Source organism: Mustela nigripes, chromosome 8 (assembly GCF_022355385.1).
Source record: "Mustela nigripes isolate SB6536 chromosome 8, MUSNIG.SB6536, whole genome shotgun sequence".
In the NCBI taxonomy this organism is placed as follows: Eukaryota; Metazoa; Chordata; class Mammalia; order Carnivora; family Mustelidae; genus Mustela; species Mustela nigripes.
In genome coordinates, this window is record NC_081564.1 from 51419864 (window position 1) to 51434844 (window position 14981).

Consider the following 14981-nt stretch of genomic DNA (forward strand, 5'->3'; position numbering starts at 1 on the left):
GGGGGGGGGGGGGGGGGAGTAGGCTCCCTGCTGAGCAGAGAGCCCGAGGCGGGGCTCAATCCGAGGACACTGAGATCATGACCTGAGCCCAAGGCAGCTGCTTAATCCACTGAGCCACCCAGGTGCCTCAGTTGCTCGTTTTTAGAAGCATCCCCTTTCCTTACCACCCAAGAGCTAGTAGTTCTCAACTGCAGTCTTTCCTGAAATCCTTGGAGATCATTTTTTTAAAGTGTTCCATGCCGTTTTCAGATTCCATCTTTCTACAGTTTGGTGTTGGCAGCAAAGCTGGGAGCAGGAAGGCAGTGTATCCATATCCACTGGCAGTCACACCCCGGGTGTGCCACGTGGTTTGAGAAGCTGGTGGGTCATTCCACGTATTTCTTCCCACGGGTGGCGTCGTGGGTTGAAATTTAAATGAAAACAACCACCATTTTTTTCCTCCTTAGGATTTACCAATAAGACCAGCACAATTTGATTACTAGAAAAACAGAAGATGTGGCTCCCGTGATACTTAAAAATACTTGAGAACATATGTGAAATGTACTATTTATCATCAAAAGGAAGATTAAAATGTATAAATAAAGGGACCGTAATCATAGCAACAGAGTATAGCAAATTACTATTTGACTGCATGTTTGTTTTCTCCTATCTTTTCCTATCCCATCATCATATCACCTGAAATGGTGAAAAGACCAGGATGATGTTAGATCCAGGAAGGATGCCAGGTCCTTGGGATCTAACCAAGGTCCAGAACTTGCTTAGCTCTGAGTCAAATACCTTAGATTACTATACTCGGAATCTTAACTTTATTTCAATTTATTAGAATCCAGTAAATTATTAGCATTTAAATACACATTTAAATCTCTCTCTTTAAAAAGATTTTATTTATTTATTTTAGAGAGAGAGCACAAGTAAGGGGAACAGCAGGCAGAGGGAGAAGCAGGCTCCCTGACATGCAAGGAGTCGATGCGGGACTCGATCACAGCACCTGAGCCAAAGCAGGCCCTTCACCGACTGAGCCACCTAGGTGTCCCCACAACATTTAAATCTCTTAACAGAGTTAATTTTTTTTTTCCATAAAGGTACTATTTTCTCATAAAAAAAGCAGAAAAGATTTATCTGTGACAAGCGTTATGACTGGCATTTTCTTACACTATCCATGGGAATGAAAATTGGTATAGCCTTTTGGATGACAATCTATTAAGATTTTGAACTGTATGTGTCCTTTGTTCCAGCAGGTAATATCTGTACAAAATTCTCAAAGATATATTCATTTGTTCACTCTGAAAAGTCCTAGGAATATGCTATTAAATGAAACAGACATAATTCCTCCCTGATAGAACTCACAGTCTAAGAAATCCAACTAAGAAAAAGCAGCTGATACATGGTACTAGGCCTGATAGGCAAAGCAAATTGGGATGACTGATAAAGAGATATGAGGAAAAGAGTGCCCAACTGTGGGGAGAAGGTAGTAGAAGCTACCACCTGATGAGTGAGAAGAAGCTAGCCAGGAGAGAAAGAAACCGAGTGAACCTAAGGTAGGAAAGGAGCTGAGGGTTTCTAGAGAACAAAAGAAGACACATATGAGAGGGATGGAGTGTGGGATGTGGTTGGAAAGGAAAGCAGAGTCAATCAGGCAGTTCCTTGTAGGCCTTGCCAGGCAGATTTGCTTCTGGTCCAAGCACGCTGGAAGCCATGATCCTTTTACAGGTAGCAGTCAGGGTGCTGAGTGAGAGGTGAACTGGGTGAGAAGAAAAAGGAACAAGAGCTCAGTCATTGTCCATCGCCTGGTCTACATGAGAGATGTTAGGGGTCTGGCTAGTGCAAAAACCCAAGGAGGTAGGAACTACATGGATTCCAAATACACTTTGCAAATAGATCCCAGCTATTCAATTTGATCTCCAGCAAATCACAAGAACCAAATCAAAACGATTCCTAAAGAATAGTGGAGTGAGCACGATGTTCATTTGAAAAATCCCTCCTTCATGCTTATTACCTGACAAAAATACTCCCACAAAGAAGCAATTGCCTAATCAGATTAAATCCAAGCAAAAAGATATTGACCCTGGTCCGCAGCTTATGAAACATTTTTTAGATATGCAGTCACCCATAATCACTCTTCTGAAGTTTGGGCTTCAATCAATATATGGTAAGAATCTCACACATCCTTTTAAAGAAATAATCCCAGGAATTGCAGAAACACGGTGGACATGTTACATACCATCTAAGAGCAAATTCGATTAACAGCTCTATTTTCACTAATTATTAAAGTGCAGACTCTTCTCTGCTGGTGCACAGTTATTAAATTCCCTGACATTTCTGCATGCCTGCAGGTATGATTGTAATGGAAGAGGTCTGATTTCCATGACCTTGAACAACGAAGGGTGATGGGTCACAACTTTTGCAGGTCATTTCAAGATGTATGTGTAATTCTGTTAATGCACGATTTATGAACTAGTATCTTAATTTCATGAATTTGTAGATATTCAAGAACAAATTAAATATCAGAAAGTAGTAATGTCTGACATATAAAATACATTACATACACATTTCCAGTCAAAACAAACAAACCAGTGAAGGCTTGCCAGTGAAGGCAAAGTCTCATTAACATTCTCTACTTGGTGAATAATAGAACTGCTCTAGATAATGAGTGTTTAGAAACATCACAGAAACCTCAGAAGCTACTGCCCAGTTGAATAAATATTCATTCTAATTGCTTTACCTCTTAGGCCATGGTTCAGTTTTTAGCGAACTGAGAAATGGTTTCTTTAACTTTTTAAACCTGTGATGTGTCCTCCTATCCAACTGTTATATTTTCAATATGGTGCCTCAGTTGAACCATAACATACACATACTATGAGCTCCCTTCTAATGATTATGATTATGATTATGATTATGATTATGATTATTATCTTCCTTTTTATTTCAGCCTCTGGAATAACAGCCAGTGTCAAGTTGGGCTTGGGTTTCCAAAGCCATTATTCAGAGAGTAATAACATAATCATGTGACGGAAACCCCTGGAAAATGTTCCCATATTTCCTTTTCACAAACAAATGAAATGGCAAGAGAAAACCCTTCTTAGTCTGAAGGTATTATGCAAATGCAGTCCCCAGCTGAAGTAACCACCAACTCCCTTCCCAACACTATGCAAATCAGGCCCCAACAACATATTTTATTACTTTCTTGAGGTCCCAAATCTCCAAACAAACAAACAAAAAAGTTGTTGGCTTAAATCATTGTCAAGAGCACATGTAAGATCAGAGAGCACCATTTGCCTGTAGAATGCACAATGGGACTTGTCATGGATTTCTCCAGTCCTCCTTGACTGGGACATATGTGGAGCCTACATTGGCTGCAATGGGCCAAGACTAGTATATTACTTCCTACAAGGATGTCCACAGTTTTTAGAAACCACGTGTAACTGGTATTTTAACCTGTACCTGGTATTTTAAAGTTCTAAAGTAAAACACTTCCTTATCTCTGAAGAAGGAGTGGAAGCCCCTAATTAATTAAAGTTGTCAAAGAACTGGAATTTTAGAAAGGGTAAATCAGAACAAAGTAAGTCGTATCTAGAATCTAGATTCAGTGCAACTTATGGGTATGCCCAGGAATATCATAACTCACTGCTATCATCTTTTTAATCTCTTTTATCTTTATTAAGATTTTATTTATTTATTTGAGAGAGACAGAGCCTAAGCAGGGGGAGGAGGCAGAGGGAGAGGAAGAAGCAGACTCCCTGCTGAGTCCCTAACCCAAGACTCTTAAGATCAAGACCTGAGCCAAAAGCTAACTGACTGAGCCACCTAGGCACCCCTCTTTTGTCTTGAGTACAATATTTTGAAGCATTACAGGATGTTAAATTATGGAAAAGGAAAGAATTCATTAAGTCTTGCTCTTCTTTCCTGCCCCGAAGTTTACAGTGTTATTCATAAAAGGCTCCGCTCAACTCTTCATTGTACCACGAAAGCGGTCACTTATAATGCATAAACGGGCATGTCTATGTTCCAATAAAACTTATCTGCACAAACTTTATTACAAAAACATTTTTCTGGAGGTGGATGGTGGTGATGTTTGCACAGCAATATGAGCATACCACTAATGCCATTCAGTCTTACACTTAAAAATGGTTAAAATAGTCAATTTTGTTATGCATATTTCACCACAATTGTTTTTAAAACCACAAGATTTTGTCCACCCCCCCTAACTTTCAGATTACAAAATCCTTTCTGTCTAAAATACTCTGTGATTCATCAAAAAACTAATGATGTACTATGTGTTGACTAATTGAATTCAAATTTTAAAAATTCAAAAATAAAATAAAATAAAACACTCTGTGATTAAATGGTTTTCCTGAAACTAAAAAGCTTCCAAAACCTGATGCATAAATACTTATAAAGATAAAATTGTTCTTCTATCAAAGAAAAATTTCTTTAAATACTCTGGAATGTTTAAAAGTGTTTTTAACTCTAGTGTTAAAAGCAAACTAAAGTGGTGTTAGTAGATTTTCCCCCATCCTCTAACTTGAGTTGGCAACCACATATTTAGAAGTGCATAAATATATGACAGCAAGGTGGTTGACTTCTCCAGAGGAAATGTTTTGACTAATTAAAAGTGCACAAAGATAACCTTCTTCACTAGGCAACCTATCATTGAACAAACTTATAAATGAAAAGGAATACAAGAGGAAAGATGTCATCTGATTATTATCAGGGATCTGGTTTTGCAATGCATTATTTATATATTTCAAATATCCAAGGCACTAGGTAACTGTTTACTACAATTTTATTCCTAATTATTTTCAATTATTTCTACTTTCCCCCCCCCAAAATCTGTATTAATAATTGCTTAATGTGATGATTTTCTTCTCCAAATTTGAATTACTTTCAATAAAATATATCATTACTTCACACTGACATTTCGCTTAACTTTCAATCCGCCCACATATACTCAGACTAAAAACAAATGCTCTTCTACAAGTTAGGTTTTGGGGGATTTTTGTATGTTTTGTTTTACTTTTCAGTTTTTAATTGTAACCCTGAAGAAAAGCCAACTAGATTCTTTTTCAGGGTAGTCAGGACAAGCTTTTGCACTTCCACACAATGATGAATTTATTATTCATCTGGGACCTTCCTATTAAACCTGTCTTCAGCCTGTGAACTTTTCTTTCAGCCTCCAACAAAGGATTTCATTGCTTTTGGAATTGAGGTGTGTCTAAGTTTTTACCTGGGAGCAAAAGTGATGCAAGCGTTTCTGGTAAAACCAATCCTTGGTTTAGGGTGGGGAGGAGCTGCATAACAGACCATCTGTAAACTCCAGAAAGCAGAGACGCGACCGAAAAGCTTTTCTTAGACATCATATGCAGACAGTTGGAAGGACTGAAGCAGCAGCTTCCTTGGATTTGTCCACCAGGGAAGTCAGAGAAAATGACTTGGTTCCTTTTCAGAACACCAGGGGCTCTGGCCATTTTAATGGTAAGTCCATTTTTTTCTTTTTTTCAAATAATTCCAATTTTTCCCTGCTCCTTTCCGTGTTTGTTAATACTATACTTGATTGCTGAATCCCTCTTATAAGTTCTAAAAGGAGTGAAATGGAAATAAACATTTTAGAATAAAACCATAAAGGTTACCAATTTCCGCTTTTTGGTGGTTTTTAATGTATTTTACATAGAAAAATAAATCAGAGAAGTAGAATTTGAAAGTTGATACTTAGCATTTCTTTGGTTAATGAATTTAGTAATCTTGATCTTAGATCTATTATCCACAACATCCTCACTTTCTTCAAAGTAATGTTTTTATCCATCTTTCCAATACACAAACTAAAACACATGAAAGAGAGCCAGGTCTATTTTCCAAGGTTACATATCTCTTAAGCATACGGCTAAGAACTGTACGTGCCTGGTCTTGATACCTGACGTGTTTTTAAAATAGACCGTTGAATTAAAATCAAAGCAATGTTTGACTCTAGCAAAGTTGAAAGGGGTATTAAGAAAACTATGTTTCGCCATTATGTGCAAAAAATATCCTGACTCTGCGGGGAAAAGACATAAAACATTTTAGAAGCCATTTTTTTTTCAGAAGCATAATACTTCTGTTGGTTGAGAAAGATGTATACCATGTTACCTAAAAGAGAAGTGAGATCTGAAGCGCAAAGCACCAGTCTGGATGTCACAGACTAGTTTGTTCCTTAACTATGCTGTTTTAGTGAAGAAAAAAAAGGCCACAATTTTATCAGTTACATTAGGATATCAAAGTAGTGACATATACCATAAATTAATATTAAAGAAAATTCCTAATACTAATTCTCACTTCATAATAAACCGAATTGTCCAAGGCCCCAGTTTCCCTCACCTCCCCATCTCAAAAAGTTGAGATGATAATTGGACTTCAAGAAGTTGCAGAGAGGGGCGCCTGGGTGGCTCAGTGGGTTAAAGCCTCTGCTTTCGGCTCAGGTCATGATCCTAGGGTCCTGGGATCAAGCCCCACATCGGGCTCTCTGCTCAGCAGGGTGCCTGCTTCCTCCTCTCTCTCTGTCTGCCTCTCTGCCTACTTGTGATCTCTGTCTGTCATATAAATAAATAAATCTTAAAAAAAAAAAAAAGAAGTTGCAAAGAAATAGATCTTTATAAAGAACTTTCTAAAAATTAAAGGTGTCCAAAATTAGAATAGGCTGCCTTATGAGCGGGAGTTTCCCAGCTTTCCCTTTTAGGACAATGTCCAAGCAGAAAATTGTTATTGTCCCTTCTTTTAGAGTCTATTTTTTTAAGTCCTTTTTTTTTTTTTTAAGATTTTATTTATTTACTTGACACAGAGAGAGAGAGAGAGAGAGCAAGCAAGAGGAAGCAGAGGGAGAGGGAGAAGCAGGCTCTCTGAGGGAGCCCGATACAGGGCTCAATCCCACAGCCCCAGGAGCATGACCTGAGCCGAAAGCAGATGCTTAACTGACTGAGCCACCCAGGCACCTCAATGTTAGAGTCTATTTTTGTTATAACAATGGAACAAATTGTTTTGGTTCTCCAAGGAGTCTGACCCAAGAATGTTGTAAAGAGAAATGAGACAGCTGTATGATGTTCCTACCTTTCCAAATGGTCATTTCTAGACTAAACCTCAGGTAGCCTGATAATCTCCATGTTCAAACCAATGACCAACTCAGGAGGCTATAGGAAAAAGTGGCAGGGGTGCCAGAAGGTGTCACAAGAACACAGAATTGGACGACCACAAGTGCAGGGGAGCTCTTTTCCCTGCGTTGACATAAACCATTCTCAAAAATCCCTCTAGTCCTAAAATAACAGTAAAATTGTTATATTAAGGGGTGTTCCATTCATCTTTATATTCCTAATGGCTCCTATAATATCTCTCTTACAGTGGACACACATTGTTTGAAAAATAGATAGATGAACATTTAAATGAGGCCTCTAAACTGTAGCCTCCCAGAGTGCCTCTATAATGCTGGTCATGAAGGAAACTATGAAAAGTAAAACGTTTTCTTCCCCTTAGAAAAATTTTACACACACACACACACACAACCTATTTAAACAACACTATAACTTCATACGTAATTATTAAATTGAATAGTCTAGACCTGCTCTGTCCAATATGGCAGCCAGTGGACACATGTAGCTAATAACCACTTAAAATGTGGTTGTCTGAACTGAGATGTGCTGTTAAATGTAAAACACCCAACATATTTGAAGACTTTGTATGAGAAAAAGAATGTAAAATGTCAACTTTTATATTGAATACAATTAAAAATTACAGTATTTTAGATATATTAGATAAAAGATATATTGCTAAAATTAGTTTCACCCTTTTAAGCTTTTTAAATATATGAATATTTAGGGACATCTGGGTGGCTCAGTTGGTTAAGTATGCGCCTTTGGCTCTCAGATCATGATCCCAGGGTCCTGGGATTGAGTCCTGCATCGGGCTTGCTGCTCAGTGGAAAGCCTGCTTCTCCCTCTCTGCCACTCTCCCTGCTCACTCTCTCTCTGACAAATAAGACCTTTAACAACAAATAAATAAATATTAGAACATTTAAAATTGTATATTTAGCTCATATTTGTGTTCTTATTAAATTTCTATCAGTCAGAGCTTGTCTTTTATTAATGCTGTTAGTGGAATGCTGTATCAGTCAAGAGTGAGGTCAGCAAACAAGGTTCCATGGACTAGGTGAGATCTGAGCTGTTTTTTGAATAGTATAGATGGGCCAAAGGGGGATATCCTATACCCTTAGTTGTCAGACCAGCAGGAGCAAAGGAATTACAGCATTTACCTAGGGGCAATGGACATACTGGTTTGGCTAGAATGACAGTATGCATTGGACATGAATTGGAAAGGTAAATGAGGGTCAGATTGAAAGTCCACTCAGTGAAGCTTAATGGAATCCATTTAGAAGTGGGGAGCCACCCCACGTTTTGAAATAGTGTGGTAAGAGGAAAAAAAAACAAGTTTTTCAAAGCACTGTGGAGTGGGACTGCCCATCTTTTGTTGTTGAAGGGTGAGGTCTGGAAGTGGGAAGACATATTTGGAAGGCTGAATTAATTCCACCATCCTATGACCATAGAAGATTGCCTAGAGAAGTGAGATAGGATAGCAAAGTCATGGGCTTCAGTCTATGCCTGTAATGACTGACTCACTTTAGGCTTTGTTCCCTCAATTGTCATATGACAATAATCACAGTCCTCTGCCACAGTAAGAATAAAGCAACAACATGGATGTTGGGGCACCGTTGGTTTCACTCAGGTCATGATCTCAGGGTTCATGAGATCAAGCTCTGCATCTCGGTCCCCACTCAGCAGGGAGTCTGCTTCTCTTCCTCTCCCCTGGCCCCTCCCCATGCTCCCATTCTCTCTCTCTCTCTCTCTCAAATAAATAAATATGTCACTTACTTAAAAAAAAGCAGCAAAACATGCAAACAACTGCTCTGGAAAATACAAAGTGCTTTGTAAGACTCCTATCATTTGCAATGTTCACATTAGTAACACAAGTGATTCTTGATAACTTCTTAAAAGACTGCCTTACCATTTTAAATAACCACCAACACCAGTTTTAGTAAGTCCAGAAAGGACCTCGATTTTTCTTGAGTGAAAGAGCACATCAAACTATATCTTACATTCGTGTAATAGTGGGTATGAGAAAATAACATTTTCAAACTTGGAGCATTACTCAAAATTTCAGCTGTCCAGTCTTCTAATTATTTGAGAGGTGAAGGCATGGGGAACACCTGCCTATAGTCAAAGAAAAACGTAATAGTTATCAGCTTCCTGTGCATGTTTGATCCATTTCTCAAATAGAAAATAAACACTTGGGGAAAAATTTATGATTGAAAATACTTAGCTTCAGAGATTTAACCTTTTATTTATTTACTTATTTATTTATTTAAAGATTTTTTATTTATTATTTATCAGAGAGAGAGGGGGAGAGAGCGAGCACAGGCAGACAGAATGGCAGGCAGAGGCAGAGGGAGAAGCAGGCTCCCTGCTGAGCAAGGAGCCCGATGTGGGACTCGATCCCAGGACGCTGGGATCATGACCTGAGCCGAAGGCAGCTGCTCAACCAACTGAGCCACCCAGGCGTCCCTAACCTTTTATTTATTTTTTTAAAGATTTTATTTATTTATTTGACAGATCATAAGTAGGCAGAGAGGCAGGCAGAGGGAGAGAGAGAGAAGCAGGCTCCCTGTTGAGCAGAGAGCCCGATGTGGGGCTCTATCCCAGGATCCTGGGATCATGACCTGAGCCAAAGGCAGAGGCTCTAACCCACTGAGCTACCCAGGCGCCCTGAAATTTAACCTTTTAAAAATAATGTCTATCTTCAAAGGAGACCACTGTTCAGTGTTTTATAGTCCACAAAACCTGCAACACAGTTCATCATCTAAAACATCTATTAGGGGTGCCTGGGTGGCTCAGAGGGTTAAAGCCTCTGCCTTCGGCTCAGGTCATGATCCCAGGGTCCTGGGATCGAGCCCCGCATCGGGCTCTCTGCTCCGTGGAGAGCCTGCTTCCTCCTGTCTCTCTGCCTATCTCTCTGCCTGCCTCTCTGCCTACTTGTCATCTCTGTCTATCAAATAAATAAATAAAATCTTTAAAAAAAATTAAAACATCTATTAGCATCTAGAAAAAAAGCTATTTAATTCCATGCCACTATATTATGTAAAACTTTACTCAATACAAAGCTAATAGTGATGCTGGAAATCCAAAGATTTTTAAAGCACAAAGTTTTAAAGAAATTAGTAGTGTTGGTGCTGTAAAAAAGAGAGTCGTTTAAATATCAAGTTTGGCATTAGAATGTGTTCTAAACATAGCAGAACTATTTCAACCACCTTCTTCTATAGAACACACTAAAAGTAAAATTTTAGAAAAATTATTGTAAATAAATGGTCCAATTTTTTTCTACTGAAATGTAATAGACATACAATATACTACTAGCTTTGGGTGTACCTCATAGTAATTCAATATTTTTATGCATCACAAAATGATCTCCATGATGAGTCTTAGTACCATATGAAGTTGTTACAACATCATTGACTATATTCCTTATGCTGTACATTATATTCCTATGACTTATTTATTTTATAGCTGGAAGTCTATACCTCTTAATATCCTTCACCTATTTCACCTGTCCTCCAACCCCTCATCTCTCTGGTCATCAACAGGTTGTTTTCTGTATCTATGTTTCTTTTCAGTTTTATTTTATCTGCTTATTTGTTTTGCTTTTTAGATTCCACATATAAGTGAAATCACATGGTATTTTTCTTTCTCTGTCTGACTTATTTCACTTAGCATAATACCTTTTGGTCCATCCCTGTTGTCACAAATAGCAAGATTTCATTCTTTTTTATGGCTGAAATCAGGGAGTATGATATCCTTTATATATATATATCTACATATATACACATATATATGTATATATCACATCTTCTTTATCTATTCATCTATTGAGAGACACTTAGGTTGATTCCATATCTTGGTTATTGTAAATAATGCTGCAATGATTATAGAGGTGCATTTATTTCTTTGAGTTTATGTTTTCTTCTTCCTTGGATAAATATACAGAAATGGAATTACTGATCATATAGTAATAGTTCTATTTTTAATTTTTTGAGAAATGTCCACACTGTTTTCCATAGTAGTTGTACCAATTTATATGCCCACCAGCATGAGAGTTTCCTTTTCCCCCACACCTTTGTCAACTCTTGTCATTTTTTGTCTTTTTGTTTATAGCCAGTCTGTTGTGTGTGAGGTATGAGATGGTATCTCATGCATTTCCCGGATGATTAGTGATTTTAGCATCTTTTCATGCCTCTTGGCTATCCGGATGTCTTTTTAGAAAATGTCTATTGAAATCTTCTGTGTGTTTTTTAATTGGGTTTTTTCTTATACTAAGTTGCCTGAGTTCTTTATATATATTTTTTATATTAACCCCTTATCAGATACATGACTTGCAAATGTCTTCCTGCATCCAGTAGGCTAACTTTTTGTTTCATTGGTGGTTTCCTTTGCTGTGCAAAAGCTTTTTAGTTTGATGTAGTCCCACTTATCTTAGTTTTTGTTGCCCTGGCCTGAGGAGACCGCTCCAAAGAAATATTACAAAGAGCAATGTCAAAGAGCTCACTCCCTTTGTTTTCTTTTAGGAGTTCTGTGTTTTCAGTTCTCACATTCAAGTCTTTAATCCATTTGAATTTATTTTTGTATATGGTATAAATTGGTGGTCCAGTTTCATTCTTTTGCATATAGCTGTCCAATTTGCCCCACACCATTTATGAAAGAGACTGTCTTTTCCACACTGTATATTCTTGCCTCTTCATTACGGATTAATTGACCATAAATGTGTGGGTTTGTTTCTGAGCTCTATTCTATTTGATCTATGTGTCTGTTTTCATGCTCCTACCATACTGTTTACTGTAGTATGGTAGGACAGTTTGAAATCAGGGAGTAAGATACCTCCAGCTTCGTTCTTCTTTCTCAAGATTGCTTTGGCTATTTGGAGTCTTTTTGTGGTTCCCTACAAATTCCAGGATTCTTTGTTCTAGTTCTGTGGAAAAGGCAATGGCCCAAATTTTTAACAGAAGGAAAATCTTTGAGGTATCTTTCCTTCTCTTGATCAATGAAACAATCTAGTTTCCAGTGCTAATAAATACATGGAAATAAATTTGCTCCTGAACCTCTCCAAAATTTAAGATTCTAAATTCAGAATAAACTTGCCAAGCAATTCTGGCCAGTCCTGCCTGACTTGAGCAAATGTCAGGAAAGATATAATTACATCTACCAATTATCACTCTCACTTGCTTAATACCTGAAACTGGTTTTCATTTGGAGCCAGAACACTTAGTGTCCCGTGTGGTTTCTCATAAAACACTTAGCCTTTGGCTCTTCCTTTCTGGTTAAGATAGCCTAAGGTAAGGGCTTGTTTTGGGAAGTTCATTACAAGAAAATTATATGGACAACTGGTTACTATCCATAATTATACTATGAATAATTGAATCCATCTAATATGCACATTTTTCTTACATGGCCACTGCACTGTTGGCTAGGCTAAACACTGCACAACTCCAGGAGACACATTCACATAAACTACAATGTGAACAGTACCCCCCTGAAATTGTGCAAGGGGGAACCCACACAGTTGTATAGTGGAACACTGGTTCTTGATTCTTCCCGATGCTCAAAAAGAGAAATTCCAGTGTAGTTAACATACAGTGTCCTATTAGTTTCAGTTGTACAATATATGATTCAACAATTCTACACATTACTCAGCGCTCATCATGTCATGGTAAGTGTACACTTTAATCCCCATCACCTATTTCACCCTCCACCCCACCCACTCCCCTCTGGTAACCATCAGTTTGTTCTCTATAGTGAGGAGTCTGTTCTTTGTTTTCTTTCTCTCTCTCTCTCCCTCTTTCTCTTTTCCCTTTGCCCACTCATTTATTTAAAAAGAAAACACTCTTTTCTATCTTGACGTGAATAATAATAATAAAAGGTCACTTCATAGTAAAGTGGTTCTCTTACATCTTTTTTTTTTTTAAGATTTTATTTATTTATTTGATAGAGATCACAAGTAATCAGAGAGGCAGGCAGAAAGGAGCCTGAGCTGAGCAGAGAGCCTGGTGCGGGGTTTGATCCAGGACCCTGAAGCCATGACCGGAGCTGAAAGCAGAGGTTTTAACCCACTAAGCCACCCAGGTGCCCCATCTCTTACACCTTTAAAAAAAAATTTGTTGACAGTGCTCGCTTTGGCAGCACATACATTAAAGTCTGATGAAAGAAATGATTGATACTTGGTAAGCACTTAACTGTGGACTAGTGCTCTCATCTATGTGCTTTAGACTTACTAATTCATTTAATCCTCAAAACAAATACATAAAGTAAGTAGAATTATTATCTCTATTTTACAGATGAGGAAATTGAAAGATTAAGTAATGTTCCCAAGTTATACAACCAGTAAATGTTGAGACTGGGATTTAAATTCAAGATTCAAGATTTGGTGTCCAGTTTCATATTACTACACTTGACTGTTTCCTACACAGCATTCAAAATAAGTATTTGAGAATATCCAGTTTGTTGAGAATATCTAGTATTTGTTTTTCTTAGCATCTCTACCATGAGATGAGGCTTAACTTTTTAAATTGAGTTTACTCTTAAATCAGCTATTGAAAATTAAATTGTCTAAAATTAAATTTTAATCTCTAAGTAATTAAACATATGTCTTTTTTTTCAATTATGGGTTTGTCCTGATAAATACAAAGCTTATTAGAATGTTCTGGGGGTTTTACATTTTAAGTTTAAAAGGTCTATAAATATGTATGTATATATATAGAGTACATACACATACATATATGCTGTGAGATATAAAAGACAGACTGCTCATATTTTCTGCATTATACATATGAAATGTATTCTTCAAACATGTATTGAATGACCTCTATGATTGAACTCATTAATAATCACTGTATCTAACCAATTATAAAAATAATATCACCAGCCTATATTATGTTTCCCAAAAAAATTAATTAAAAAAAATCACATTTAAAACATATAATGATTTCTTTGAATCATCTAATTCATTTTACAAATTTCCCAGAGGAGAGTGGATGTGATCTACTCCTATCCCATTCTAGAGATGAGGGAGAGCTACTCTAAGCCAGCCAGGTCTACCTCACTGGATAAATGCATAGTTTAACAGTCCATCTATCCCCACACAAAAGTTTGAGGTAACTCCACACAAAATCTTGGCGAAACTCAGGAAATAGTAGTTGTTATTATAAATGACTTTTCAAAAACTGGTCACCCATGTCCTCAAAATATATGTATTATATATGTATTATATTCAATAGAAACCATAAGAATATAAATATATATATTTAATTAGCAAATAGGGTATACAGACATTAAATTACTTTATTCCATGTGTTATTTTATTAGTTTACTAGTCTGATTTGCTTTTAATAAAATATTTCTGATTCTTATCTACACAAGAGTACTCAGGTCACATCAATGCTTTAAATATCATATAACTAAAATTATCAAAATAACCAGGAGACCAGAGGAAGGAAGAAAAAAGTATAGGAATTCTCAAGATAAGGAGTGTTTTCTCCTCATTTGTATTTGCAATGAAAAGGCTATCAAAAAAGCCAACTTAGTTGATTTATATGGTCAGGAAACTATTGAGATATTTATTAAATACTCAAAAGAAGTATGTTAAAATAACTAAAACAACTAAGTAACTAATATACATATTAATTATCTTAAATAATAAATTTTTTTAAGAAACATCATTCTAAATAACATAAGGCTATGATTATATTTCTAAATATTTAAAAAATATTGTAATATCTCAGAAGTGTTTCTTATTAACCTTCCCATATTCTTAGAAGCACAATTAATCACTACATTGCATTATATTCCCTAAAATTAGAGAACATTCTTGGTGGTCTGACTTTAAAAAAGAGGATGAGAAAGAGTGTAGGTCTGACTGAATAACTT

General features: G+C 36.9%; 1 long non-coding RNA gene across 1 annotated transcript in view; it reads right to left on the reverse strand.

The window, feature by feature from the left end:
• Positions 1-17: 17 nt before the first annotated feature.
• Positions 18-14981, reverse strand: part of LOC132023549 (uncharacterized) — a 54529-nt gene continuing 39565 nt past the window's right edge. The window contains exon 3 of the long non-coding RNA XR_009405985.1: positions 18-1741. This is a non-coding gene — a long non-coding RNA (uncharacterized LOC132023549). The remainder of the gene's footprint in view (positions 1742-14981) is intronic.